We start from the raw sequence: 27,116 nt of genomic DNA on the forward strand, positions 1-27,116 counted from the left end.
CCTTGCCCTCTATAAATATATCACGGTTACTTAACCCCAGATCCCACCCCCAGACTTCAGGACTTCAGAAAGGATCTATTTGTTACTTATTCTGCTACTGGGTGTTTCGTAATCCTCCACATTAGCAGCTATTATTTTATAGCAGTTAGCATTTTCCAAATTTTCATCGTCTCTTGATTGTTAGCCTTCTAACTGCTTAATAACACCAGTCTTAGAACTGCTGTTTAGAGATTATGCTGAAGTAGAATTTTTTTCCTTAAGCTTGCACAATGATTGAAGTATTTTCTATTAAATATTTATCTATAGAAAAATGAATATTTCAACTCTAAAAAATTACATTTAGGCAAGCTTAATTGTCTTGTGTTAAATATATAAAATTTATAAAATCCTGACCTAATCTTAATAACATGCCACTGAGTAATTAAAGTTTTCCACGGGTTAGATTCTAATAACCATCTTGTTTTGACTGAACTCCTTATTTGAGCCCAAAAAGTGAAGCTAGAATATAATAAGGGATTATAGATTTGCAAAAGCTATTGTCTGATATTAAAATTGTTAAGAAAATATGAGTCAGTATTATGCAAATTCTGACCTAATCCCAGCAGCATTCTCGTAGGTAATTGTATTTTTTCTTTAAAGGAGGACAGACCCTACAATAATTATGCCTTGTTAGTGTCCACATTGCTACATTTTTGATTTATGTATTTTTCTGGGAGTTGACAGATAAGCAAGAAAAATTGACATATTATAAACTAATAAAAATAAATAATATCAGAATCTGCCTAGCAGCAGTCTACATTGGGAAGTTAAATCGATGCATTAATCACACAAATTTTTGAGCAAAACATAGTTTGTACTAAAATTTTTTTAAATTACATATATCAAACTAAACTAAATACTTAAGTGGCCATGTTTGTGTATGTTTGCGATTTCTAAGGTTAATCATTGTACACAATATATAAAAGCCATTTTTGTTTTATTTGCTTGTCTGTTTTTCTTAGGAAGTCAAGATGTTCGTAATCTCTTCCTACAGATGGCAACATGTAACATTCCTGTGAGACTTAGCATTTCCAGTCTTCAAAGAATATGCCTTAATGGAAAATTTGTTTACTATACTCTTTTCAATATTTTTGTTAAAATTCTTACTACTTAAAATGCTGACATTTGAATGCTATTATTTTATATTAAATACTACAAAAAATATAAAATTTTCAGGCTCTGGCAACAGCTAGTGCTAAGAGGCATGTTTTATTGTACCACAAGCTGGACAAATTGACGAAGGAAATATAACATCGATGAGCCTAGGACTTGGTAAAATCTAGCAGTTGATACTATATGCATGAATGACAAAGAGTTATGAACTATGAATGTTGTTCTTCCCTTCAAGTTTTTGTAGTTGTGCAGTTTTTAATCTCATGTTTTGTTTTCTTAATCCATGTTTTCCTTTAAATATAACCCAAGTTTTGCAAACAAATGCTTTAGGAATAATCAATCTAATAGTATTGATTCATTATCGATGTTTCTCTGTTAGGAAAATGAAGCATTTTTAGCTGGATGCTAAAATTTCAGTATTTTTCTACTACTGGAGTCAGATACATGATCAAAAACCCTTAAAAGTTAATTTCTTGTATTTTGTAAGTAAGAAATAATGGGCAGAATCAGCCTGCAAAATTGCTCATCAAAACACTAATTATGATAAAAAACGATATACTATTTAGCACCAGGGTTACACCAAACAGATCCAAAGAATTTAACAGGAACCTCAGAAAACTATAACTTAATTCCTATCTCAAAAATGTAGTGCCAAATGAATTTCTTAAACGCAGTAAAAGGCATGAACAAGAAATCTACTAAGGACTTTTAACAACTGCAAAGTGTGTTATTGTTCAAACACCAACTCCAGATAATTGACAGAGCCATGAAAACTCACAATACTTAACTACACACTCATATACACACACAGAGATATACGTACATGTAAGTGCTAGGTTATATGTGTGTGCATGTGTTTATATAACATATATAGTAGGTTTAAATATGTATAATGCAAAGTATATTTATATATGTATGTGTATATACATATCTTAAATATATATATAGTAAAACACACACATATAAATGCACACACAGCAACTGAGCACTTTGTATGTTTCCTACCATTTCTGAACACTTGCTCTGAACCAAGCACTTTATATCCTTTCACGTGATAGTCCCAAATAACTTTCACTTAAGTGTCAATATCTCCATTGTACAGAAGACAAAAGAAATTAAATAACTTTCTCAGGAATCAAGGCAAAAAATCCAATTCATTTCTATTAACTTGATTAGTATATCAATTAACACTCTTTGGATTAAAAGCACTAGATATTGTCCCTGGATATATTAAGCAAAAGGTAATTTTTAAAGGGAAGTCAAGTGCTCACATAGATTAAAACTTGCAGAATTGGGGAAATAAAGACCTGGATGCAGAAACTGCCACAGTGGTTCTATGGATGGAACAGTAGAGATCATGTACCACAACATGGAAAGTTAAACTCCAAACATTTTCAGTCGCTCACTCTCTCTGATCAAGTTTCAAGTTCCAGGAAGGGAACTTCCACTTACCTAGTTTGTCTTTCATGAGCTCCCCTTGACAATGTCCCTAATTACACACTGACCACAAGGTATTGAAAAGGGAAGAGAACCAATTTGAAATCCTACTGACAAAGGAATAGAAGTCGGTCATAAGCAGCCAAAAAGGGAAAAGAAAAAAACAGACACTACGCAAGCGACCGAAAAGGTAAAAAAGAAACACCTATGGTCTATAAGATCAGACATGCATTCAGGAATGTGGCTCTACTTCATGCAATTCAATCATTCTGAGAGCTGGTTGCAAGTGACTTCCTAACTGCAGAAAGAATTTCATGCAAAATAAAACAGACAAATGTGAAGCTCCATTATTTTGTTCCTGTTGTTTGTTTTTAAATATCTGCTTAATGACTAATAAGTAGGAACAACAATAATAACAAAAAAAAGGCTATGAAGAAGAATGTGGGATTGGGATAGATCTCTGATATATAGAAAGACATGCTTCTGGATTATAATCAACAAGTAATAAAGTGCGTATCTAAGACTTCAAAGAGTTTCCCTCCACTACCAGAATTAGGGAGACTGGGTCATTAAACATTGGGTAAATATTATATACTTAAACAGAGGGTGTCCAGCTTATTAATGGGTTGGATATCTCTGATGCCCCATCTAGGTTCATTGTCCATCACCTCCAACCTGCTCTCTGGTTCTTAAATTCATCTCATCAGAATTAATTCACATCTTACTTACGTTCCTCAAATACTTTCTTTAAAATTTAGGACTTCTGTCTCCTGTTAGGATTTAGTTTTCCTAATCAATTGGTTGTAGCTATCCTCTACACTCTGTAATAAGCTTCCAGAAAACAAAAAATGCCTTCTTTTCCTCTGAACATATTATATTCGTTGGTTTAGGACAAATTTAATATAGGATAAGTCTTTAGAAAGGTTTTTTTTTCTTTTTTGCTTAAATAGGATCTCACAGGAGAAGAGAATCCACGGTGTCACAAATTTCCTAGGGTTACACATTTATTGTTGACAATGAAATCATAATACACCTGCCCAAATCTCCCCTGATAAATGCTGGCACATTTTCTCTTATTAGATCTTTGCTATAGAAAGAAGATGAATTTTCATCATATATCATAGTCAGCCTTTGAGTCTCTTCACTTAAAGTTGAGGACAATGGCTTGGTGTGGTAGTTCTCTCATATCTAGTCCCAGCTACTTGGGAAACTAAGGCAGGAAGATCACTTGAACTCAAGAGTTCGAGGTTGTGGTGTGCTATAATCTCAGCTGTGAACATCCACTGCAACCTAGCCTAACCAACATAGCAAGACCCTGTCTCTAAAATAAAAATAACAAAATGAGGACAAGACTCATACCAATAAGAAATTCCAAGCAACCACCAAAATAATGGAAACAGTTAAGAGGAACTTTAGTGAGCAAATAAATATTGCACTGTAATTAGAAAAATCACGAATCTTAGAAAAAAATAATATAACACAAAATAGGCTTATGTCTTTAGGAGACTCCAGGGAAAGGTTTATAGTCAAAGGAATAATTTCAATTATATGTTATTTATGATTTGAAATAAAACAAATCGGAATTCAATAAAGGCTATGAAACAAGGAAATGGTTTCAGGTTTGCCTACTTTTGAAAGCCATTTGTGAGTGCAATTCAAAAAGAGTCCTTTATTTTTTAGAAAATAAAAATTTCTAGGAAATATGCAATTTAGTTTAAAAACTATTTACCTGGAAGTCCAAATTCTAAAATCTAAACTTCATAAAATATCACTATAATAAAAGATATGAAAAGAAAGGATTTTAATACAATTGGAATTGTTTAATTTCCATCTCTTTTTGGCTGTGTGAAGTGACTTATACTTCCTGGTTTTTAGTTTTCTCATCTGTAAAAGGGAATTAATGATAGATTCCTCACAGGATGGCTGTGAGAATTAAATAACATACTGAAAATATTAGCCCAGCATTGCTCAGTAAGGAAACCTGTACCCACAAGAGGCTATCGAGGACTTCAAATGTGGCTTGTCTGAATTAATTTGTACTGTAAGTATAAAATATATATTAGGTTTCAAAGACTTAACATGAAAAAAATAGAATATGAAGTATATCATTAATCAACCACATGTTGAAATAATGTTAGAAATATAGCATTAAAATTATTTTCACCTTTTTCACTTTTCTAATGTCACTACCAGAGAATTTAAAAGTGCATGCATGGATTACATTGTAGTTCTGAAGGAGAGTCTGGACCTAAATAAGTGGCTGGTAAATATTTTAAAATCTTTTAATTTCAATAATTTTGGCAGTTGTGCCAGATTTTGTTTTCTTTAATTTCAAGTCCTTATTCCAGGTGCTGTAAACTTTTCTGAAGTTCAATGAACATGTACTTCAGAAAAATTCTGTTTGTTGAGAAACTTTAGAAACATAGGATCTTTGATTGGTGGAATTATCTATATCTCAGCAAATAATAAATTGTCTATTTTGACAATTTTGGGGGACATAAAGGGGGACAGAAAAAAAGGATAAAATAAGAAAAGAAAGATATCTACTAAAAGTTAAGATCAATGATTTACTTGAAGCTTACGTATCACATCAATTTTTTTAGATTTATTAGAATAACCTGAATTAGAAAACTTTGGTCATCCCCAAAAAAATGTAAGGCATAACAATGCTGATAGAGTTTATTTTTGCATGGTCTAAAACAAAAACAAAACAAAACAAAACAAAAAACAAAATTCAGGTTGGGCGTGGTGGCTCATTCCTGTAATCCCAGCACTTTGGGAGGCTGGGGCAGGTGGATCACCCGAGGTCAGGAGATCGAGACCAGCCTGGCCAATATGACAAAACCCTGTCTCTACTAAAAATACAAAAATTAGCCAGGCGTGGTAGAGGGCACCTCTAAGTCCAGCTACTTGGGAGGCTGAGGCAGGAGAATCGCTTGAAGCTGGGTGGGGAGGTTGCAGTGAGCCAAGATCACGCCACTGCACTCCAGCCTGGGCGATAGAGTGAGACTTTGTCTCAAACAATAACAACAAAACCCAAACTTCTTGAACATTGAGAAAGGTATGCAATATTGGGTAAGACATGGGTAAAGGTAACTAGGTTCAAAACACAATTATTGATGAAATGCGACCCAAACACAAAAGATTTTCATCTGTCGTTATTGTAGATATGCCATATTGTTCTTTGTATTTATTTCCTATATGACTGTTGGAACATCTTATCTATATGTCCCTTAAAGCCCTTATTGTTTTCAGCCTGTTATTATAGTAAGACATACTCATGTTGTAACTTCCTCCTTGACCACAAACTCTTTCAGGGAAGGATTTGTATCCATTGCATGTTACAGATACTAAGGAACTTAATACCGAACCACAGGAATTACAGACAATCTCAGACACACAAAATAAGTGCATGAATTATTTAATTCTAACTTAAAATAAACTTTCCATAGTTAAATATTCTAATTTATTAATAATCCTGAGTCTGGTAACTGGGCCCAAAATGTTATAAGTAAAATAAAATTCTAAAACACTCATTCTTTGTCAATATCAACCAAATAAAAATATTCTCCAAAAACTCTATTTTACTTAATGTCAAAATCAAAAGCTGAAAATATTATTACATTACAAAGTTAAGTTAGGATTGAATATTTTTTTCTCCTTTTCCATTCCCTTACCTCCCAAAGAAGTTGACCTATGTATCATTTGGGTTTAAAATATTTTCCTGTTTTAATTCAACTGGGTTTTCCATCTCCAGCATATCCTTATATATTGCCTAATCTTCAAAAGGCATTTTATTAGGTTATATTTTTTGATGTGCATTGTGCAAGCACCGTATTTGTACAGTAGTATTCATTCTAAAATACATATTCACGTGACAGCCCATAATATCCCTGAAACAGCCATTACAGTCTGTCAAATAAATAATGCGCATTTTAAAGATGGTCTTTATGTGTGATGACTCTCTTGCATTTTCATGAGGCAGATTTTTCTTTTATTCTTTAAGAAAGAAAAGCACACAAAGGAAATGAACATGCAGAAAAATATGTTCAGGTAAAAGTGACACAAACCAGGAAATTCAAGCATCTTTTAGTTTCTTCCTCCTTCTACCATTCCAACATTTTACTCTAATGTTCTATGAAAAAAGACTTACAGAGATTACGTCATCTTCTGTAACCTTCTATACATGGACATTTGAAAATAAAAATGTCTTCTTCTGTGTATTTATGTAATGTGAATCATATTTTGCATTTAAAAGGTGACTATTTTTCTTCAAAATCAGGGTTTACTTGGCAAATGTACCTATTAAAAGAAGTGACATCTTCATAGAGTTAGTACATTGTATCCCTGTTATGTTAAAATGGCAGTCTTCTTTCTATTGTCTATAACAGCTACAGATATATGTACACTGATTTTCCAAAGAAGTTACCTGCATTCACAGGTAAAAAACAAGGTGTAATCCTCTTTCTTGCTTTGATCTCTTATCAGTGGCTATAATGACTATGAGAAAATAAGAAAAATAGAAAACAACATTTATTGCATGCTTACTACATGTCCAGTACCATGATGCACACTCTTAATATATTTTCCAATTCAGTTCAAGACAGCTCTCTAAGGTGTGTATAGTTGTTATGAACACATGAAACAATTAAATAAGCAACTTATAAAAAGTACTATCAGTGGTATTGTTTGACACCGTAGCTCGAGCTCAAAGGAAACAAAGTAAGAATATAATGTTTACTTCATCCCAGTTCATGTTAATTGTATTATTACAATTTTTATATATTACAGGGGCATTACTTCCATACAAATATTTTTAACACTGTAGAAAACATTTTTTTCAAAAAGTGCTTTTAATTTATTGTATTGCATAATACTTTCTGCATTCTATTGTATTCTTATTATATTTTACTTTTACTTTATTGTAAACACTAAAGTGCCCCAGGTGATAGTTCTGGATAAGAATGAACTGATGAAACTAGGAAAGATTTACTTGGGCCTCTATATGACACAGACCTTTCAGATTTGTGAACTACTTTTCTTCTCACAATTCAACATCTTTGCCCAAATCAACACAAAAGAAATAATAAAAAGAATTATCCATGAAATGACTATGGTTTCATATTAGTTTTTAAAATATCACAGAATCTTATATTTGGAAGGAAATTTATTGGGTATCACATCTAAACTTGGATGGGAAATGTTCCATAGCGGAATGCGGTATAGAACCCAAGTATCCTGTGGGGCCCAGCCACAGATTAAGTTAAAATTATTTTACTAAAATCAAGTTTGCTCACATCCAAAACATTGGGACAACTGTGAAGCTTTGTAAGCAGATACAACTTGATTTGTTAAAAATCACTATCCCTCACAAGTAACATTGTAATGTCTACATGGTGGCCATTGGCCACATGTCATCATTTATATTTGAATTAATGTTAGTAAAAATTAAACACAATTTAAAAACCAGTTCCCCAGTAACATTAGCTACATAAGTGCTAGTGAGCCACATATGACTAGTGGCTACCATCCCAGATAACATAGGTTATTGGACATTTCCATTAACACAGAAAGTTCTATTGGGCAGTGTTGATCTAGGTAGTTACCAGGGCCAATATTGATTCCTTTAGATTTCAATATACAGGTCCGTGAAAATTTTAAGACCCTATTATGCATTCTCTAAAAACACCTATCAAATCCCTGTAATGTGAAAGGAACTAAAGTACAAACTCAAAATCAGACAAATTATTTTTAAATTTGAATGTTGGGATATGTAAGGCAATTGCACCACACTAATTAATTTGCCTGCTTTGACATTCATGGTCATTAATGTTAAAGAGAAATTGACAATTTTTTCTAATTCCAAATTTGCTATGTCCTTTGACAATTGCTTACCTTCTCCATGTAATCATATAAATTACCATATATTCATATATAAAAGTTGAATAGAAATAGAAGAATCAGATTAAAGAATTTTAACCAATAAAAATTCAATAAACTGCTTCTGCTTGGAACATGTTTTTTTTCTCTTAAATTTGTATTAGTATTTCTAGGACTGGAAAATTCTGATGTTCATTTAAGGCAGATAATGTCATTACCTTATCTTAGTTTCAGTGAAAGGAATTGGAACTAGTAATCATTTTCAGGAGACTGAGATGGTAGCTTTAGTAAATAAATGTAATATTTGCAATATTTATTATTTATGTTAGTGGATTTATTAAGGCAAGAAAACATGGATTAATTCATTGATCAATTCATTCATCCATTTATTTGTTCAGTCAAAAAATTATTTTGAGTATCAAAAATGTTCCAGTCACAGATATTCTAGGTAATGCAAATAAAGCAGTAAATAAGATGCAATGTTTTTATTTAAGGAACTTCATGCTCCAGTGGGAGAGAAAGACAATAAGTCACTAAATAAAAATAATGTCAGATATTGCTAAGTGTCACAAAGATAGAGTGGGTGCAGAAAGCAATGTTAGAAAGATTAATCGGATAATTCCTCACAGAGGAGGAGAAATTTGAACAGAGACCAGATGATGAGAAACAGTCAGTGGAAGAAGTGTATTTCTGCAGAAAGAATAGCATGTGAAAAGCCTAAGAGACAAAAACCGGCTTGACAAATTAAAATAAATAAATAAATACAGAAAAAGGGGGCCAGTGTTACTGAAGCAGGGAGAACAATTAGAGTGGTAAGAGATATCTTCTCTTTTCTTCTTTATTTTTGATGACTAAAATAGTACAAATCAAATAATTGAAAACTAGAGTACACATATAAAGTTGTGATGATGTATCAAAAATGCCAAAGACCTTTTAATATGCAAAACATTATTATTCTAAAATAAAATGTGTGATTTACAAATTATATTAGAATGATGATCTTAAAATGTTTCGTGATATAAAGAGACTGTGATGAGCTAAAAAGGAAAGAATGAGCATTCCCAATATATTTAAAAGAACTTTTGAAGTTTAGAACTATAAGAATAATACTACCCATAGGAAAATCTCCCAGATTCTCTGAGGATCTGCTTCTCTTCACCAGATCCCATTCTATTTCTATATCTAATTGGGTGGTGCTGATTAGGAGATACTAGGAAAGATCTTATCCTGTAAGCAATATGTTCCACAATGCCATGCAGAGGGTAAATGGCATTTTTGCCCTTTTCCTCTCTCCTAAACAGGATGTAAACATTAGTAGGTGACACTGATGATGGAGGAAATTAATGTTTCCATAAAACCAAAGCATGCATCCTGTTTTATTATACACTTGTTACATTATTTATGATCATTATTTTCATGACCAAAGTGAAATATGTATGTTTTAATAATACATTTTGCAAAGATTGAATATAATATCAATAATGGATTTCTTATATAAACCCTTCTTCTCCTAGTGACAAAATAGAAATATTAGAGTTGACTTGATGAAACATATCAACATCCCAGCTAAGTCTACTTAAGATCCCTTGTGGTCTTGTACAAGCCATTGGTTAATAATCCAATTTTAAACTCTAAAATCAAACTCATATGCAACATACACAATTTTCCTGTCTCTTTATTCTGATATGGTGGTGAAAGCATCAAGTATTGAAATCAGTGCTATGGATAAGTATTATGTGCAACCTAAAGACACAGAAGTTTAGTTCTCATTCATCTTGAAGTTTAATTTAATAATTCTTATAAAGTTAATATAAATTATGTGTGACAAAAGCTTAGAATTAGAAAGGATAGAAAATTTGTTGACATAAACATGAAAACTATGACCTTACAGTCAATCCAAGCAAAGTTTTCAGGTATTTGCAAAACCATGTACACCCAATTTTTAGAAAGTACTGTCTGAATCTATTTTCTTACATAATTTTGAGATGTATAAAACCAAAATTTGGTCAAATTAATAAAAAAGAGAAATTCTAAACAGTACTTATTATCTCTAGATATGTGACTGTCTAAACAGCTGCCAAAATTCAGAATTCAAAGCTAAAGATTGAGAGGATATGGTCATAAATCTACTACATACAAATGCTTTTCTTAACATTTGCTATCGTGTAATTATACTAAATTGTTTTCAAAGAGAAAACATCATGACCCTATATAAACAAGAGCCAAGAAATTGAGCTCCTGTTCAAGAGAATGCTCCTTTATTTAACATCAAAATTCTGGACATCTGGTTATGTCATGTGAATCTATTTTGTAATTCATGTCTGGCTCCTGCTATGTTTACAGCAGCCCAAGAAGAGTTAACCAATAAATTAATCTAATAGAATTATGTCTGGTCAGAGGTTTGTTCTGCAGGTGTGTGACTGGCATAATTTTTCTCAGAATAGATTTTAATTCTAAAAAGTGATGCATTGTTTTCATCCTAAGACTTTATTTTCTAGACAGGAAAAAAAAGATAATGTTTCTTTATTCAACTATTATAACTGATTTTAAATTAATAGTGACTGTTTCTCTAGCATCTCCAAGAGGTAACCATGGTGAGCTATTAAGTAATAATCAATTTCATAATGAATAAAAAGTATATGGTATTAAATTAACCTATAACAACATTTAAATGATATAATAAAATAAACCCTTCACATTAGTTTATCTATCATACATGACTAATATGTTTCCAATTCTGTAACGAATCATTTACATGTATAATGTATAACATGAGAGTTTAATGACCAAATATCATATTGTATTAGGATCAATACTATTTTACTGATGAGTAGACAAATAATATACTTTAGTGAATCAAACATTTACACTTCAGCAAACATAGTCACTGGGTTTAAATTTCAAATGGTAGTTAGTTCTAAAACATTCCTTTAAGAAATGTTTGTTTATCTTCAGAAAAAAATGTTGAACTAAAATCAGAAATCCTGGGTTTTAATTTTTGGGTATGCCACTAGTAACTCTGTGAGCTTGAGGAATTAAGTTCAATTCAATTCAATATCACTTCATTAAATATTTATGGAGCAACCTCCTTTGTGCAAGGATGGGAAGACAAAAACATATTTGAAAGCACAGGGTAGGAATCCAGAGGAGAACAAAAGATGAAAGATGCTAGCAAGAATAATTGACACAATAAGGGTCTAAGACAGGGAAGATAAGACAAAGAGCACAAATCTAGGAGTTAGTCCCTAAAGAAAAGGAGCAGGTCCTCCTATAAGATCAGAACAAAAACCGAAATGTAAACTAAAGACAGACAGAGTTTCAGGTAGAGAGAAAGCAAAGTAAGGCAACTCATACGAGATTGATTTTTATCTCAGAAAAAAAGGTGATGAAGCCATGTGCTGAGGTCAAAAGTCACTTGGGATGTTGAGGTAGTGGAGACAGTTAGAGACAGTTTCAGTGAAGAATGCAATGAGGAGGGAAAATGAGGCATAAAAAAATTGCCTAGAAACACTAAGGGGTTGGCATCCATTAAGTAACAGGATTTTGTACTGGTCACAACCAATAGAGTTTTTTGACTTTCTCCATCAAAACTGAAATAAAAAACAATGTATAAAGCATGGAACAAATCAGAATTTCCCAGCTCTCAATGTTGAAAACACAAAATGAGAAAAGACCAAAGAATGGATAGTGATCTTCCATTAAGTGGTGACTTGTAGATACTTTAGTTAGCAGTGGAATTATTGAAATTCTTTAATTATATTAAATTGTTTCTGAAAAGAAAGCACCATGACCCTATGTGAACCAGAAACTTCTTAGAAGTTATGATGTCTAAAGTAAGAAGAAAAATGAAGTTGGAGCTGGAAAAATGACCTGAAAATGTTGGGCACAGTGGCTCATGCCTGTAATGCCAGAACTTTGGGAGGCTGAGGCAGTGGATCATCTGAGGTCAGGAGTTCAAGACCAGCTTTGCCAACGTGATGAAACCCTGTCCCTACTAAAAATAGAAAAATTAGCTGGGCGTGATGGTAGCACCTGTAGTGCCAGCTACTTTGGAGGTTGAGGTGGAAGAATTGCTTGAACCTGGAAGGCGGAGGGTGCAGTGAGACAAGATCATACCACTGCACTCCAGCCTGAGTGACAGAGTGAGACCCTGTCTCAAAAAAAAAAAAAAAAAAAGAAACAAAGAAAGAAAAAGAAAAAGAAAAAAATAGAAAAATTGCCTGAAAGAAATAAAAGTGATTATGAAACTATGCCTCATGGTGAAAGAAAAGAGGATGAGATTCAATGAACAGGAAAGTTAAATACCCAGGGTTTGGGCACAACAGAATTTCAAAATTTAAAAAAGTTTTACGAACAGAATTACTAGGTCTAGAGCAGCAATTCTCAAACCTACCATCAGGAGAAACTCTGCAGCTTTGCAATATTATCGATTCCCAGACCCTATCAAGAATTTCAGGGGTAGGAACTGTACATCTGTATGGTTAAAAAAATAACACAAAGATTCTGATGCATAACCAAGTGAGTATTACTGGTCTGGATGAATTCTAACTTCAGAATTCTTCTACTTTATAATTAATGAATAAAATAATAAGAACCCCAACTCCCACCATATTGTAGTCAAGGGGAACCTAAGCTGGTGAGGAAACATTCTGCAGGACTCCCTGGAGTTGAGGTCTCTGAACAAGGCAGGACTGAGAAGTCAAGAAGATTACATTGGTGGTAGTTTCCGTTTTCCACACATCTTCCCATTAACCGTGCCACTACCTTTATTTACCCAACTTATATCTAAGGCTTTTCTTTGTTATTACAATTAACAAAAGCTACATATATCAACAAACATTAAGCGAAAGGAAAGGTTTTATTAATGGATGATGTGGTTTGGCTCTGTGTCCCCACCAAAATCTCATCTTGAATTGTACTACCATAATTCCCATATGTTGTGGTAGGGACCCAGGGGGGAGAATTTGAATCATGGGAGCGGTTTCCCCCATACTGTTTTCGTAAGTCTTATGAGATCTGATGGTTTTATCAGGGGTTTCCACATTTGCGTCTTCCTCATTCTCTCTTGCCACTACCATGTAAGAGGTGCCTTTCACCCTCCGTCATGATTGTGAGACCTTCCCCAGCTACATGGAACAGTAAGTTCAATTAAACCTCTTTTTCTTCCCAGTCTCTGGAATGTCTTTATCAGCAGTGTGAAAATAGACAAATACAGTAAATCGGTACCAGTAAAGTGGAGCGTTGCTGAAAAGATACCCAAAAATATGGAAGAACTGGGTAACAGGCAGAAGCTGGAACAATGTGGAGGGCTCAGAAGAAGATAGGAAAATGTGGGAAAGTTTGGAACTTCCTAGAGACTTGTTGAATGACATTTTGTCAAAATAAAAATGCTAGTAGGGACATGAACAATAAGGTCCAAGCTGAGGTGGTCTCAGATGGAGATGAGGAACTTGTTGGGAACTGGAGCAAAGGTGATTCTTGTTATGTTTTATCAATGAGAATGGCAGCATTTTGCCCCTGCCCTAGGGATGTATGGAACTCTGAACTTGAGAGAGATGATTTAGGGTATCCCATGGAAGAAATCTGTAATCAGGAAAAGATTCAATAGGTGACTTTGGTGCTGTTAAAAGCATTCGGTTTTATAAAAGGGAAACGGGATAAAAGTTTGGGAAATTTGCAGCTTGACAATGCAATAGAAAAGAAAATCCCATTTTCTGAGGAGAAATTTAAGCTGGCTGCAGAAATTTGCATAAGTAATGAGGAGCTGAATGTTAATCCTCAAGACAATGGGAAAGAGTCTCCGGGGCATGTCAGAGATCTTCATGGCAGCCCCTCCTATCACAAGTCTAGGAGAAAATGGTTTTGTGGGCTGGGCCCAGGGTCCCTGTATTGTTTGCAGCCTAGGGACTCGGTGCCCTGCTTCCCAGCCACTCCAGCCGTGGTTGAAAGAGACCCATGTAGAGCCCAGGCCATGGCTTCAGAGGACCAAGTTTTGGCAGCTGCCATGTGATATTGAGCCTGTGAGTACACAGAGGTCAAGAATTGAGGTTTGGGAACCTTTGTCTCAATTTCAGAAGATGTATGGCAATGCCTGGATGTCCAGGCAGAAGTTTGCTGCGGGGGCAGGGCACTTCAAGGAAAACCTCTGCTAGGGCAGTTCAGAAGGAAAATGTGGGGTCAGAGCCCCTTCACAGAGTCCCTACTGGGGCACCACTTAGTGGAGCTGTGAGAAGAGGGCCACCATCCTCCAGACCTCAGAATTGTAGATCCACCAACAGCTTGCACTCTGTGCCTGGAAAAGCTGCAGACATTCAATGCCAGCCTGTCAAAGCAGCTGGAAGGGAAGCTATACCCTGCAAAGCCACAGGGGCAGGGCTTTTCAAGATCATAGGAACTCAACTATTGAATCAGCATGACCCAAATGCAAGACATGGCGTGAAAGGAGATCATTTCGGAGCTTCAAGATTTGACTTCCCTGCTGGAGTTTGGACTTGCATAGAGCCAGTAGCCCCTTTGCTTTGGCCAATTTCCCACATTTAGAATGGCTGTATTTACCCAATGCCTGTACCCCCATTGTATCTAGGAAGTAACTAACTCACTTTTGGTTTTACAGGCTTATAGGTGGAAGGGACTTGCCTTATCTCAAATTAGACTTTGGACTATGGACTTTTGATTTAATGCTGAAATGATTTATGACTTTGGGGGACTGTTGAGAAGGCATGATTGGTTTTGAAATGTGAGGACATGAGATTTGGAGGGTCCAGGGGCAGAATGATATATTTGGCTCTATGTCCCCATCCAAATCTCATCTTGAATTGTTCTACCATAATTCCCACATGTTGCAGGAGGGTCCCAGTAGAAGATACTTTGAATCTTGAGGGTGGTTTCCCCCATACTGCTCTCATGGTAGTGAATAAGTCTCACAAGATCTGATGGTTTTATTAGGGGTTTCTACTTTTGCATCTTCCTCATCCTCCCTTTCCGCTACCATGTTGAGAAGTACCTTTCGCCTCTGCCATGACTGTGAGAACTTCCCCAGCCATGTGGAATTGTAAGTTCAATGAAACATCTTTTTCTTCCCAGACTCAGGTAAGTCTTTATCAGCAGCATAAAAATGAACTAATACAATGGGAGTGCAGGGGTGCCTAATTGAAGGCTGAAACCAAAATGCAGGTTGGACTTTGGAGTTTGCTTATCAGGCAGGCCAACAGTACACTCCAATATTCATAAGAGCTTCTCTTCAGGTGTCTGTTCTGTTATCTCTTTTTGTAGGTCAACTTTATTGATCATCCAGTCAGTATAATAAAAATAGTATCTCAGAATTCCAGGGTTTATATATTACATATTCAACTCTTTGGAGAAAATAACCATTATTTATGCTTCCTGTTTAGAGTTGTAAGAAGAACAAACCTCCCCAAGTTTATCCATCTTTTTATTGGCTCAGGTCATGGGAAGGTAACATACAAAATGAAGAGTAGGTTCCTTATTCTGAATGAAGGGAGCAGTTGTGAGAGGCTGTATGTACTGGGCACTACCCCATAATGGACTTTTGTCAATACCTAACACATACAACTTAACAATGTGATAAAAGAATAATATTATTATAGTTTAGATAAAGAGCTGCTCATGTCATGTTTATATTTTCTAGCATATTATTTATTTCTGTGCAAGTATAGGATATGCTATTAATTATAACAAAGGCATTAACACATGTATTTGAATTTATAGTCCAATTTTCCTTAGCATTAATACAACCATTAAGAAAACAGAAAATATTTGAGATTAAAAAACACATCACAAAGCCTATATGCTACATGGTATCTCAAAAGAAAATTACCTCATTATTTATCTACTTGTAATTTACTTCTCTTTTAGACATAATTCTATAGACCTTCACAACCTCAGAGCAGAGTTGGTAGTTAGGGTTGATTATGACTGTCAGAGTCAGGACCATGCCAGTTGTAAGAAATATCAGAGCCTGACATGAAGGAGATAAAACAAGATAAAAGGTGGAGAAAAAGTTTTCCAAATCTCAGTGCGTCATTATGCTACAATATAACATAATTATTATTATGATTGTAATTAATTATCATTTATTGAGTCATTTAAGTGTTCTAAAAATACTTTAAATGTATTATCCCAAGTAATCCTACCCTTATTTTGTAGGCACTATCATTAGTTCTACTTTACAGTCAATAAAACCACAGAGAATTTAATTAGCCTAACAAAGGTCACCCCATGTAAGTGGGTACATCAAACTTTAGAACCAAGAAAGTGTTATTCTAAAGACTATTTTTAGACAATTATAATAAAGACATTATTATTGACAATCTAAAATGGTCAAGAAAATATAATATTTTGTTTAAAACCATAGATCTAAATGCAAAACAAAATCTGTAAAATATCTAGAAGATAATATGTGAGAAAATATAGGTGACCTTGGGTTTGGCAATGACTTTTTAGATACAACACCAAAAGTACAGTCTAGGGAAGAAAAAATTGATAAATTAGACTTCATTAAAATTAAACATTTCTGCTCTGTATAATACTGGTATTAAAGACAGTATTAAGAGAATACAAAGACTCAGAGGTAATTTCAAAACACTTATCTGATAATCCATAATATACAAAGAACAATTAAAGCTCAACAATCGGAAAATTAACAACCCAATTAAAAAAATGGGCAAAAGACACAAACACCTCAAAATCTGCAACAGTGACAATGCCAAATACTAGAGAAGATGTGGAGCAATAGGAATTCTTATTCATGGTTGGTTGGAATGTAAAATTGTGTCACCCCCTTGGAAGACAGTTTTACAATGTTTTACAAGGCTAACCCTACACTTACAATACAGTTTAGCAGTTGCACACTGTATTAGTCCATTCTCATGCTGTTAATGAAGACATATCCAAGACTGTGTAATTTATAAAGGAAAGAGGTTTCATTGACTCACAGTTCAGCATGGCTGGGAGGCTTCAAAAAACTTACAGTCATTGCAGAAGTAGAAGCAAACATGTCCTTCTTCCCATAGTGACAGGAAGGAGAATGAATGTCCCGTGAAGGAGGAAACCCCTTATAAACCATCAGATATTGTGAGAACTAACTTGCTATCATGAGAACAGGATGGGGAAACCACCCTCATCATATAATTATCTCTACTTGGTCCCTCCCACAACATGTGGGGATTATGGGAACTAAAATTCAAGATGAGATTTGGGTAGGGACACAGCCAAACCATGTCATTCCACCCTAGCCTCTCCCAAATATTATGTCTTCACAATTCAAAACTCAATCATGTCCTTGCAACAGTTCCCTAAAGGCTTAACCCATTCCAGTATTAACTCAAAAGTCCAAGTCCAAAGTTTTATCTGAGACAAGGCAGTTTCTTTCCACCTATGAGCCTGTAAAATCAAAAACAAGTTAGTTACTTCCAAGATACAATGGAGCTACAGGTATTGGGTAAATACACCCATTTCAAATGGAAGAAATTGGCCAGAACAAAGGAGCTAGAGGCCCCATGCAAGTCCGAAATCTGACAAAGCAGTAATTAAATCTTTTTTTTTTTTTTTTGTCTGGTGTTTTACATGGTCTGTCCATCAAAATTCCCCTTTTCAGTCTGGCAGTAATTAAATCTTAAAGCTTCAAAATAATCTCTTTGACTCCATGTCTCACATCCAGGTCACACTGATGCAAGAGGTGGGCCCCCAGGGCCTTTGGCAGCTCCCCTGCTGTGGCTTTGCAGGGTACAGGCCCCCTCCTGCCTGTTTCACAGGCTGGTGTTGAGTGTCTGCAGCTTTTCCAGGCATGTAGTGCAAGCTGTTGGTGGATCTACCACTCTGGGGTCTGGAAGATGGTGGTCCTCTTCTAACAGGTCCACTAGGCAGCACCCTAGTGCAGACTCTGTGGGGGGCCCTGACCCCATATTTCCCTTCTACATTGCCCTAGCAGAGGCTCTCTATGAGGTCTCTGCCCCTGCAGGAGACTTCTGCCTGGACATTCAGACATTTCCATACATCCTCTGAAATCCAGGTAGAGGTTCCCAAATTTTAATTTTTCTCTTCTGCACACATGTAAGCCCAACAACACATGGAAGCTGCCAAGGCTTGGGTTTGCATCCTCTGAAACAATGGCCTGAGCTGTACCTTATTCCCTTTTAGTCATGGCTGGGTCAGCTGGGACACAGAGCACCAAGGCTCTGAGGCTGCACACAGTAAAAGGAACCTGGGCCCAGCCCAGGAAGCCATTTTTTCCTCCTAGGTCTCCTGGCCTGTGATGGGAGGGGCTGCTGCAAAGGTCTCTGACATGTCCTGGAGGTATTTTCCTTATTGTCTTGGTGATTAGCATTTGGCTCCTCGTTACTTATGCAAATTTCTGCAGGAGGCTTGAACCTCTCCCCAGAAAATGGGTTTTCTCTCCTACTACATTGTCAGTTTGCAAATTTTCTGAACTTTTATGCTCTGTCACCTCTTGAAAGCTTTGCTGCTTAGAAATTTCTTCTGCCATATACCCTAAATCATCTCTTTCGAGTTCAAAGTTCCACAGATCTCTAGAACAGGGACAAAAAGTTGCCAGTCTCATTGCTAAAGCATAGCAAGTGTCACCTTTGCTCAAGTTCCCAGGAAGTTCTTCATCTCCATCTGAGACCACCTTAGCCTGGACTGCATTGTCCATATCACTATCATTTTGGTCAAGACCATTCAACAAGTGTCTAGGAAGTTTCAAACTTTCCCTCATCTTCCTGTCTTCTGAGCCTTCCAAATCTCTAGGAAGTTCCAAAATTTCCCACATTTTCCTGTCTTCTTCTGAGCCCTCCAAACTGTTCCAACTTCTGCCTATTATCCAGTTCCAAAGTCACTTCCACATTTTTAGGTATCTTGTCAGATGCACCCCACTTTCTGTGGTACCAATTTACTGTAATTAGTCAATTTCCACACTGCTAATAAAGACATACCCAAGACTAGGTAACTTATAAAGGAAAGAAGTTTGGTTGACTCACAGTTCACCATGGCTGGGGAGGCCTCAGAAAACTTATAATCATGGCTGAAGGGGAAGGAAACATGTTCTACTTCACATGGCAGCAGGAAGAACTGCTGAGCAAAGAGGGAAAAGCCCCTTATAAAACCATGAGATCTCATCAGAACTCACTCACTATGGTAAGAACAGCAGCATGAGAGTAACTGCCCCCATGATTCAATTACCTCCCACCAGGTCCCTCCCACAACATGTGGGGATTATGGGAACTACAATTCAAGATGAGATTTGGGTGGATACACAACCAAACCATATCACATACCTTGGTATTTAGCAAAATGAATTGAAAACTTATGTCCACACAATAAGCAGAATATAATAGCAGCTTTATACATAATTGCCAAACATGAAATTATCCAAGATGTCCTTTGATAGGTGAATACATAAACTTTGGTACATTCATACAATAAAATATCATACAGCAATCAAAAGACATGACCAACCAGATATAAAAATACATGGAGAATCTTAAATGCCTATGGCTAAGTGAAAGAAGTTAATCTGAAAAGGCTACATACTATGTGATTTTAACTATATGGCAGTCTAGAAAAGGCAAAATTATAGAGACAATAAAAAAAGATCAGTAGTTGCCAGGTGGTTGACAAAGGAATGGGAGGGAAGAATAAGGAAAGCATAATATATTTTTATATTGTTTAAATAATTTATTTATTGTTGAAACACTATAAAAGGGAGCAAACACTATAATTATTAACTTTAAACTTATTCTTAATTATATGGTAGGCATTAAGCAGGGGCTTTGTGTCTAAAAATTAGTAACATTCCTTAGTTTAAAAAGCAATTCCAAAGCTGAAAATCTTTCAACTGCCATAGACATTCATGAAATAAATATTTATTTATAATATCATGAAAGCTACACCTCTTGAGATGTCACTATCAAACTAAATAGCCTAGATGTCCTTGATAAATTTTATGAATTTTATGTTTCATATTCTCTTGCCACAGCCAATGGGATTGGCATGAAATACAAGCTGCTAGCAGGGATCTATGCTGAACAACTAAGATGGGCAAAGCACAGGGCAAGAAGGATCACTGCTATGATCACGGCCAAGTACACAGCATTGATCTCGAGATGTGTTTGAAGAGTGAGCCAAGAGGTTGTTCAGGAATAAAAGAGAAGATGGGTTTGGATAAAAGGATTTTGATGCCTTGGAGCAGACTGATAAAACATTTCCATCGTTAACTTTTGGCTTCAGATGTATGTCTTCAACAAGGAGGTCTCAGTTTCCCTCTAGTAATTCCATCCTTTAATAAAAACATTTATTTATTTATTTATTTATTTATTTATTTATTTATTTATTTGAGACGGAGTCTTGCTCTGTCGCCCAGGCTGGAGTGCAGTGGTGCAATCTTGGCTAACTGCAAGCCCTGCCTCCTGGGTTCACGCCGCTCTCCTGCCTCAGCCTCCAGCGTAGCTGGGACTACAGGTGCCCGCCACCACACCTGACTAATTTTTTTGTATTTTTAGTAGAAATGGGGTTTCACCATGTTAGCCAGGATGGTCTCAATCTCCTGATCTCATGATCTGCCCGCCTGGGCCTCCCAAAGTGCTGGGATTACAGGCATGAGCCACCATGCCCAGCCAATAAAAACAAATTTTGAGAGGTCGGTATCCAAAAGCATTTCCCTTCTTTCCTTCTTTTCTTCTTTCCTTCCTTCCTTCCTTCCCTCCATCTTTTCTTCCTCCTTCCCTCTCTTCTTTTTTCTTTCTTTTTATACTTTCTTCTATTCTTTCTGTTTTTCTTTCAAGGTCATTCACTAATTGACTGTCTTATGATGGCTCTGCTAAGCACCCAATTTATAACAATAGAGACACAAAGAAATACTGAGTTGTAAGTGATAGAGATATAGAGAGACAGAGATGTTATAGAAATGCATTAAAGGCATGGGTGTCCAAGGTTTTGGCTTCCCTGGACCACTTTGGAATTCTCTTGGGCCATACATAAAATACACTAACACTAACGAGAGCCAATGAGCTAAAGAAAAAGATTCATGGTTTTCATTATATCCACCACCACAGATAAGCAAAAAAGTCCTTGCATTCAAAGAGTTAGACACAACTGCTAAAAGAACCTAATCTAGAGTCCTTGAGTCTTGAAGAACAGAATGAGCTATCATATGTGTGGGCAGGGAAGGGTGGGGAGGATAAAAAGGGTGAAAGAAACCACTTCAAGTAGAGAAAGAAACTTCTGCAAAAATATTTAAACAAGATTTGGTAAATATCACACATTTCCAATATAGTTAGAGCATATGTGTATAAAGTAGCTGAGAGATGAAGCTAAAGAAACAGTTAAAGATTAAGCAATAAAGTATCTTGTAATAAGAAATAGAAAGATGTTGATATGGTTTGGTTGTGCTCCCACCCAAAAGCTCATCTTAAATTGTAATACCCATAACCCCCAAGTGTCAAGGGAGAGACCAGATAGAGATACTGAATCATGGGGCAGTATCCCCCATGCTGTTCTCGTGATAGTGAGTGAGTTCTCACGAGATCTGATGGTTTTGTAAGTGTTTGGGAGTCCCTCCTGTGTTCATTCTTCTTCCTGCCACCTTGTGAAGAAGGTACCTTGCTTCCCATTCACCTTCCACCATGATTGTAAGTTTCCTGAGGCTTTCCCAACCATGCTGAACTGTGAGTCAATTAAACCTCTTTCCTTACTAAATTATCCAGTCTTGGGCAGTTCTTTATAGCAGTGTGAGAATGGAGTAATACAGATACAAAATTCAGTTATAATTAACTTGGCAGGGTCTAGAGAGAGACAAAGCATTGTGAAGTTCAAGGTTTGATAATAATAGTGACAAGTTAATTCAAGATTTATCCTGTGCAAGGCACTATACTTAGAATGATATGCATAAAATGTCATTTAATTCTCACAAAAACACTATCAACAATAATCCTATGCCTATCACTATTGAAGAATGCAAGATGTTTAAGGATTATATTTCTTAATTTGTCACAAATATAGCACTAGTTGATTAAAACTCAGGTCTTCCTAACTTTAAAGTCACAGCCCTTAATATAGTGATATGATAAGCCTGAAAAATGTATAGCTATATTCACTTTCACTTGAATATAGAACACATATGTATTCATTTCTAAGTGATCTATAAATGTGCAAATATTTTCCAATTGCAGGTTAAAGGCAGAATTAGAGGCAGAACTTACATTTTTATATAGCATAGGTAAACTGAGATTATAAATTAGTGCAACTGATTTAAAAATAATTTAACTGTTTTCCCATTTGCCCTGAGAATACTTCCCAGTGCCACTTGCAGCTGCAGCATTTACCCCACAATAAACTTGCCACAAAAATATCTCACTTTTATTATTAGTTTTGCATTGCTCTAGTATATTGACTTTGAGAACAGAAGACATCATTCTATTTATAGCATTCTGGTTTTGGTAGCAGTACTCCCATTTACAAATATAGTGATACTTGATTGCTGAAAGTGTCAAATTCTAGAAAATGTGGCATTCCTGCGCATGATGTTAACATCATTCTCGAATACTTGTTTCATTTGATGAATCTGATTTTTCCAAAATAGATGATTCTGATGATTCAGACTATTCTGATGTTAGTTCTATTAAGAAATAACTCCAAGAACAAATTTTATATTTTATTTTCACATTGAAAATCAGTCAGATTTGCTTCAGCCTCAAAGCACATGTTTACGTAAAATTAAATGAGCCCTGGGAGTGAGCTACACATTTTGTTTTTTGTAAATGAAAAAAAGAGTTGAAATAAATAAAGCATAGGTATGAATTACTTTGTGGAGACAATTGTTATTTGTTTCCATATTTTGGATTATAAGGGTTTCTTCTGAGTTTTTTAGTATGTTGCAGATTCTCTGACTGTATTACAGCTCCTCTATCTATATTTCCTATAAGTCCTTTTACATATTAAAAATAGAATTTATCAATTCCTAAATTATTGTAGCCAATATTGCTTTATATTTCCTACACCCCCAAATCCTGGTTCTTAGAACCTTTATCCAATCCCCATGATTCCGTGAGATTTTTCTAGGTTCCACTAAGCTGTTTCTGCCAGTCAGGTATGCAGGGGTCAATAAGGCAGCCAAAATCAAACATATAGTTAAAACTCTTTATTTATTTTTCCTTTGGGCCTTATCTCTCTTGCTTTGAGACCCACCTATAGGACACCAACTTGTTCAGTTACTTTCAAAACAGATTATTATTACTTAATTAAAATTAATATATGTATGTATGTGCATACATATATGCACATATAAATATTATATTATTTACTTTTTCTTTTTTATGAATGAATGATTGATAAAATAATGCAATACCTTCAATTCCAGAAAATGGCATAGTTTTTTAACCTCTTGTGGATATGCTGCATGATCAGTCTATTACATAGGATTAATATAAGTTCATGCTATTTGTGTTATGGTGAAACAACATTAAAGAATCCAATTTAAATAGGTTGAAGTCTAAGTATAATAAAATAATCATTTCATATCATCAAACCTATATAAGACACATGTTTGAATCCATTATCTTGAGTCTTAACATGGTACCATAGTGCATTCATCTTGATTAGTTTCATTTCTATTACAATTTCTATTACAATGAAGAGATCCCCTACCTTTCTTAGCTCTCTGTTAGGTCTTCTCTTTTTCACCTTCTCTGTCTAGATTTCTGTTTCTTTCTTGATCTCTTGAAAGAACTGGAGAGGAACACAATTAGTGACATCCTGTTCTTCTGACCTGTTACTTTTTCAGTCCTCAGCAAGTATCCAAGAACTTGCTCCTTCGTGCTCTGACCTAGAGACCTCAGCTGTCTCTAGCGTCCTATCTGCCTTTGTGTTAGATGGTGGAAAACATCTCTCTCACAACCATAGTCATCCCTATCTCCATCATCATGGTCACTTGCATGTCTCTAGCACAGTTTCCCCAGCTAAGCCTTTTCTCCAGCCACCTTCAGGTATTACTGTAGATACTTCATGGAGTAGCTTCACTGGAGGAGAGTAACACAGTCTTTAGTATACGATATAACAAGTGTTTTTGTTTCACTGGTATAAATAGGATCAAATGTATTTTTCATTTACATGTCAATATTAGCAGTTCTTGTTAAGAGCTATGTTAACTTTTCTACTCTGTCTCAGAATACAGTCTGAAAAACATTGATTGATTTGATATTCTGCAGCACATCACTCTGGTCTCATATATGGACACCATTATTGTAATTTTACCTGGTGAAATGTTCATGGACACGATCTTAAATGTCCTAGTAAGAAACGTTTATACTAATGAGTAGAAGGTAAACCCCTGAAACATTCAGGGACTGCTACTTGAATAAAACTTTCAGGGGCACAATGTTGTGAGGCAGGCCAGTACATTTCATCTAAGACAAAGCACAAGTCATCGCACATATATACCCTACCAGTATGAAAGGGGCACAGTGCGCTTCCTTGAGTTTTGTAGGCAGAATATACTGCACATTGAAATACTCCTCCAAACTGATTATCAAGGGATTCAGAAGTTACTTTTTTTAAGCAGCTGTTTAGAACAAGACCTACTGTGATTCAGATCCAGGCTGAGTTGTAACCTTTCTTGCCTCTTGAACCATGCAACCAGATAGATTTAATATGTTTAAACATTTTACTAGTAAAAAATTTAAAAAAAAAATCTGTTTTTGGAATCTCTGGGAAGACCCAAGAGGGGAATCACATTAAGAACCCAAGGTTCTTAAACATCTGAAAATGTGTTTTATTTGAGGTAGTAAAGTGTTTTTCATTTGAAAAGTCGATTTTAGAATTGTATGGAGTCATTGATGAAGATGAGTGTTTTATTATTGGTTATAACATAATTCTAGAACTGCAGCTACCTATCATGTATCGGGTTTATAGCAGTATTTTAAGAGCATAAATTTTCAAGAGTTCAACATATACTGCCTCACCTGAAAGCAGCCACTCTTCTAGAATATGTGAATGGCCTTTTAAAGTTTCTACTTGGGGACCAACTCAGGGACTATGCTTTATGGGGTTGAGGTGCCGTACCCCAGGATGAAATATAGACATTGAAACAACCATTCCCACAATATGCAATAGACTGAATTGTGCTCCCATCCCCACTGCATTCCCCAATTTATATGTTAAAGCTCTAATATCAATGTGATTAAATTTGGAGACAAGGCTTTTAAAAGGTAATTAAGGTTACATAAAGTCATAAGGGCAGAGTCCTAATTCTATAGGAACTGTGACCTTATAAGAAGAAACAGAGATATCTCTCTTTCCACATGCATGCCCTGAGGAAAGGCCAGGTGAGAACACAGGGAGACTGTGGCCGTATGTAAGCAGAGAGCTCTCACCAGGAACTGAATCAGTGGGCAACTTGATTGTGAACTTCTGAAACCGCCTTTGCAAAATTATGACTGAGACACTGAAAGAGATCAACTTAACTGACTCCATCTTGCTTCTAACCTCCAAGCTGTCCTTGTTCTTTCCTGGGCCTAGGCTGAACTAACTTTGGGAGAAACTTAGTTTATAGTTTAAACAAAGACGGTAACTTAGTTTAGTTTAAACAAAGATGGCAACAGCCCTTTCCCAAAGCAGTCCTCCTTCTTGCCTAGGAACTAGATTGCCTTTGTAGGACTAATATTCACCATAAGATTAGAAATTACAGTTTAGGAGTCATGCAGCTGGAGGCTACAAGATTCTGACCCTCCCTAAGCTGCTCCTAAGATCAGTGCTTGAGATATTTTGCAGACCCTGCACTTGATGGATCAGCTGGCCCCACCCAGATCGATAAACAGGCTCATCTGATCTTGTGACCCCCATACAGGAACTGCCTGGGTGCAAGAAGACAGCTCTAACTCCCTATGATTTCATCTCTGATCAAGCACTCCTGGATCACTGGCTTCCCCCACCCACTAAGTTATCCTTAATAACTGTGGTCCCCAAATGCTTGGGGACACTGATTTGAGTAATAATAAAACTCCAGTCTCCCACACAGCAGGCTCTGCGTTAATTATTTCTCTAGTGATTCCCCTGTCTTGAGAAATCGGCTGTTTAGGCAGTGGGTAAGGTGAACCCATTGGGCAGTTACACTTCTGAACCTTGTGAACTGTGAGAAAATTAATTTCTACGGTTTAACCCACCCAGTCTATGGTATTTTGCTATGGCAACCCAAGAAGACTAAGACAAAAGGACTGAAGTTTCTCTATAAAGCAATTAATAGTGAATGAGTAATTGCAGCAACCACATACTTAAAAAGGCAAGGCAACCAAGAGCCTTCTCAGGGAAGGTCTAATTCACTCCACCGGGAAAGCTACCTACATGCACCAGAGGAAGTGCCAGCTGGAGGGGAGATAAATCTGGAATGGTGGTGGAGAAGATTAATGACAATTATTAAATATAATTAAATATAATTTATGGATCAGCTGTAGCAGTAAGGATTATAACTTGTCAAATAACTCTTTGATCTTAAGTCCTTTTGGGAGATTGCCACTGGGTTTTATTTGAAGGGTTAGTAAGAGAATGGAATAAATACATGCAGCATAAGTAGATCTGAGAAATAAGCAGGGAGGGACTGGGGCACAGGCTTTTGATGCTTCCCGTCACATCACCTTGAC

General features: G+C 35.8%; 1 long non-coding RNA gene across 1 annotated transcript in view; it reads right to left on the minus strand.

The window, feature by feature from the left end:
• LOC107976352 (uncharacterized) overlaps positions 1 to 27,116 on the minus strand; it is a 519,171-nt gene that overhangs the window by 110,019 nt on the left and 382,036 nt on the right. Inside the window, exon 4 of the long non-coding RNA XR_008536779.2 lies at positions 24,130 to 24,210. This is a non-coding gene — a long non-coding RNA (uncharacterized LOC107976352). The remainder of the gene's footprint in view (positions 1 to 24,129; positions 24,211 to 27,116) is intronic.

This window comes from Pan troglodytes, chromosome 7 (genome assembly GCF_028858775.2).
Source record: "Pan troglodytes isolate AG18354 chromosome 7, NHGRI_mPanTro3-v2.0_pri, whole genome shotgun sequence".
Taxonomy (NCBI): domain Eukaryota; kingdom Metazoa; phylum Chordata; class Mammalia; order Primates; family Hominidae; genus Pan; species Pan troglodytes.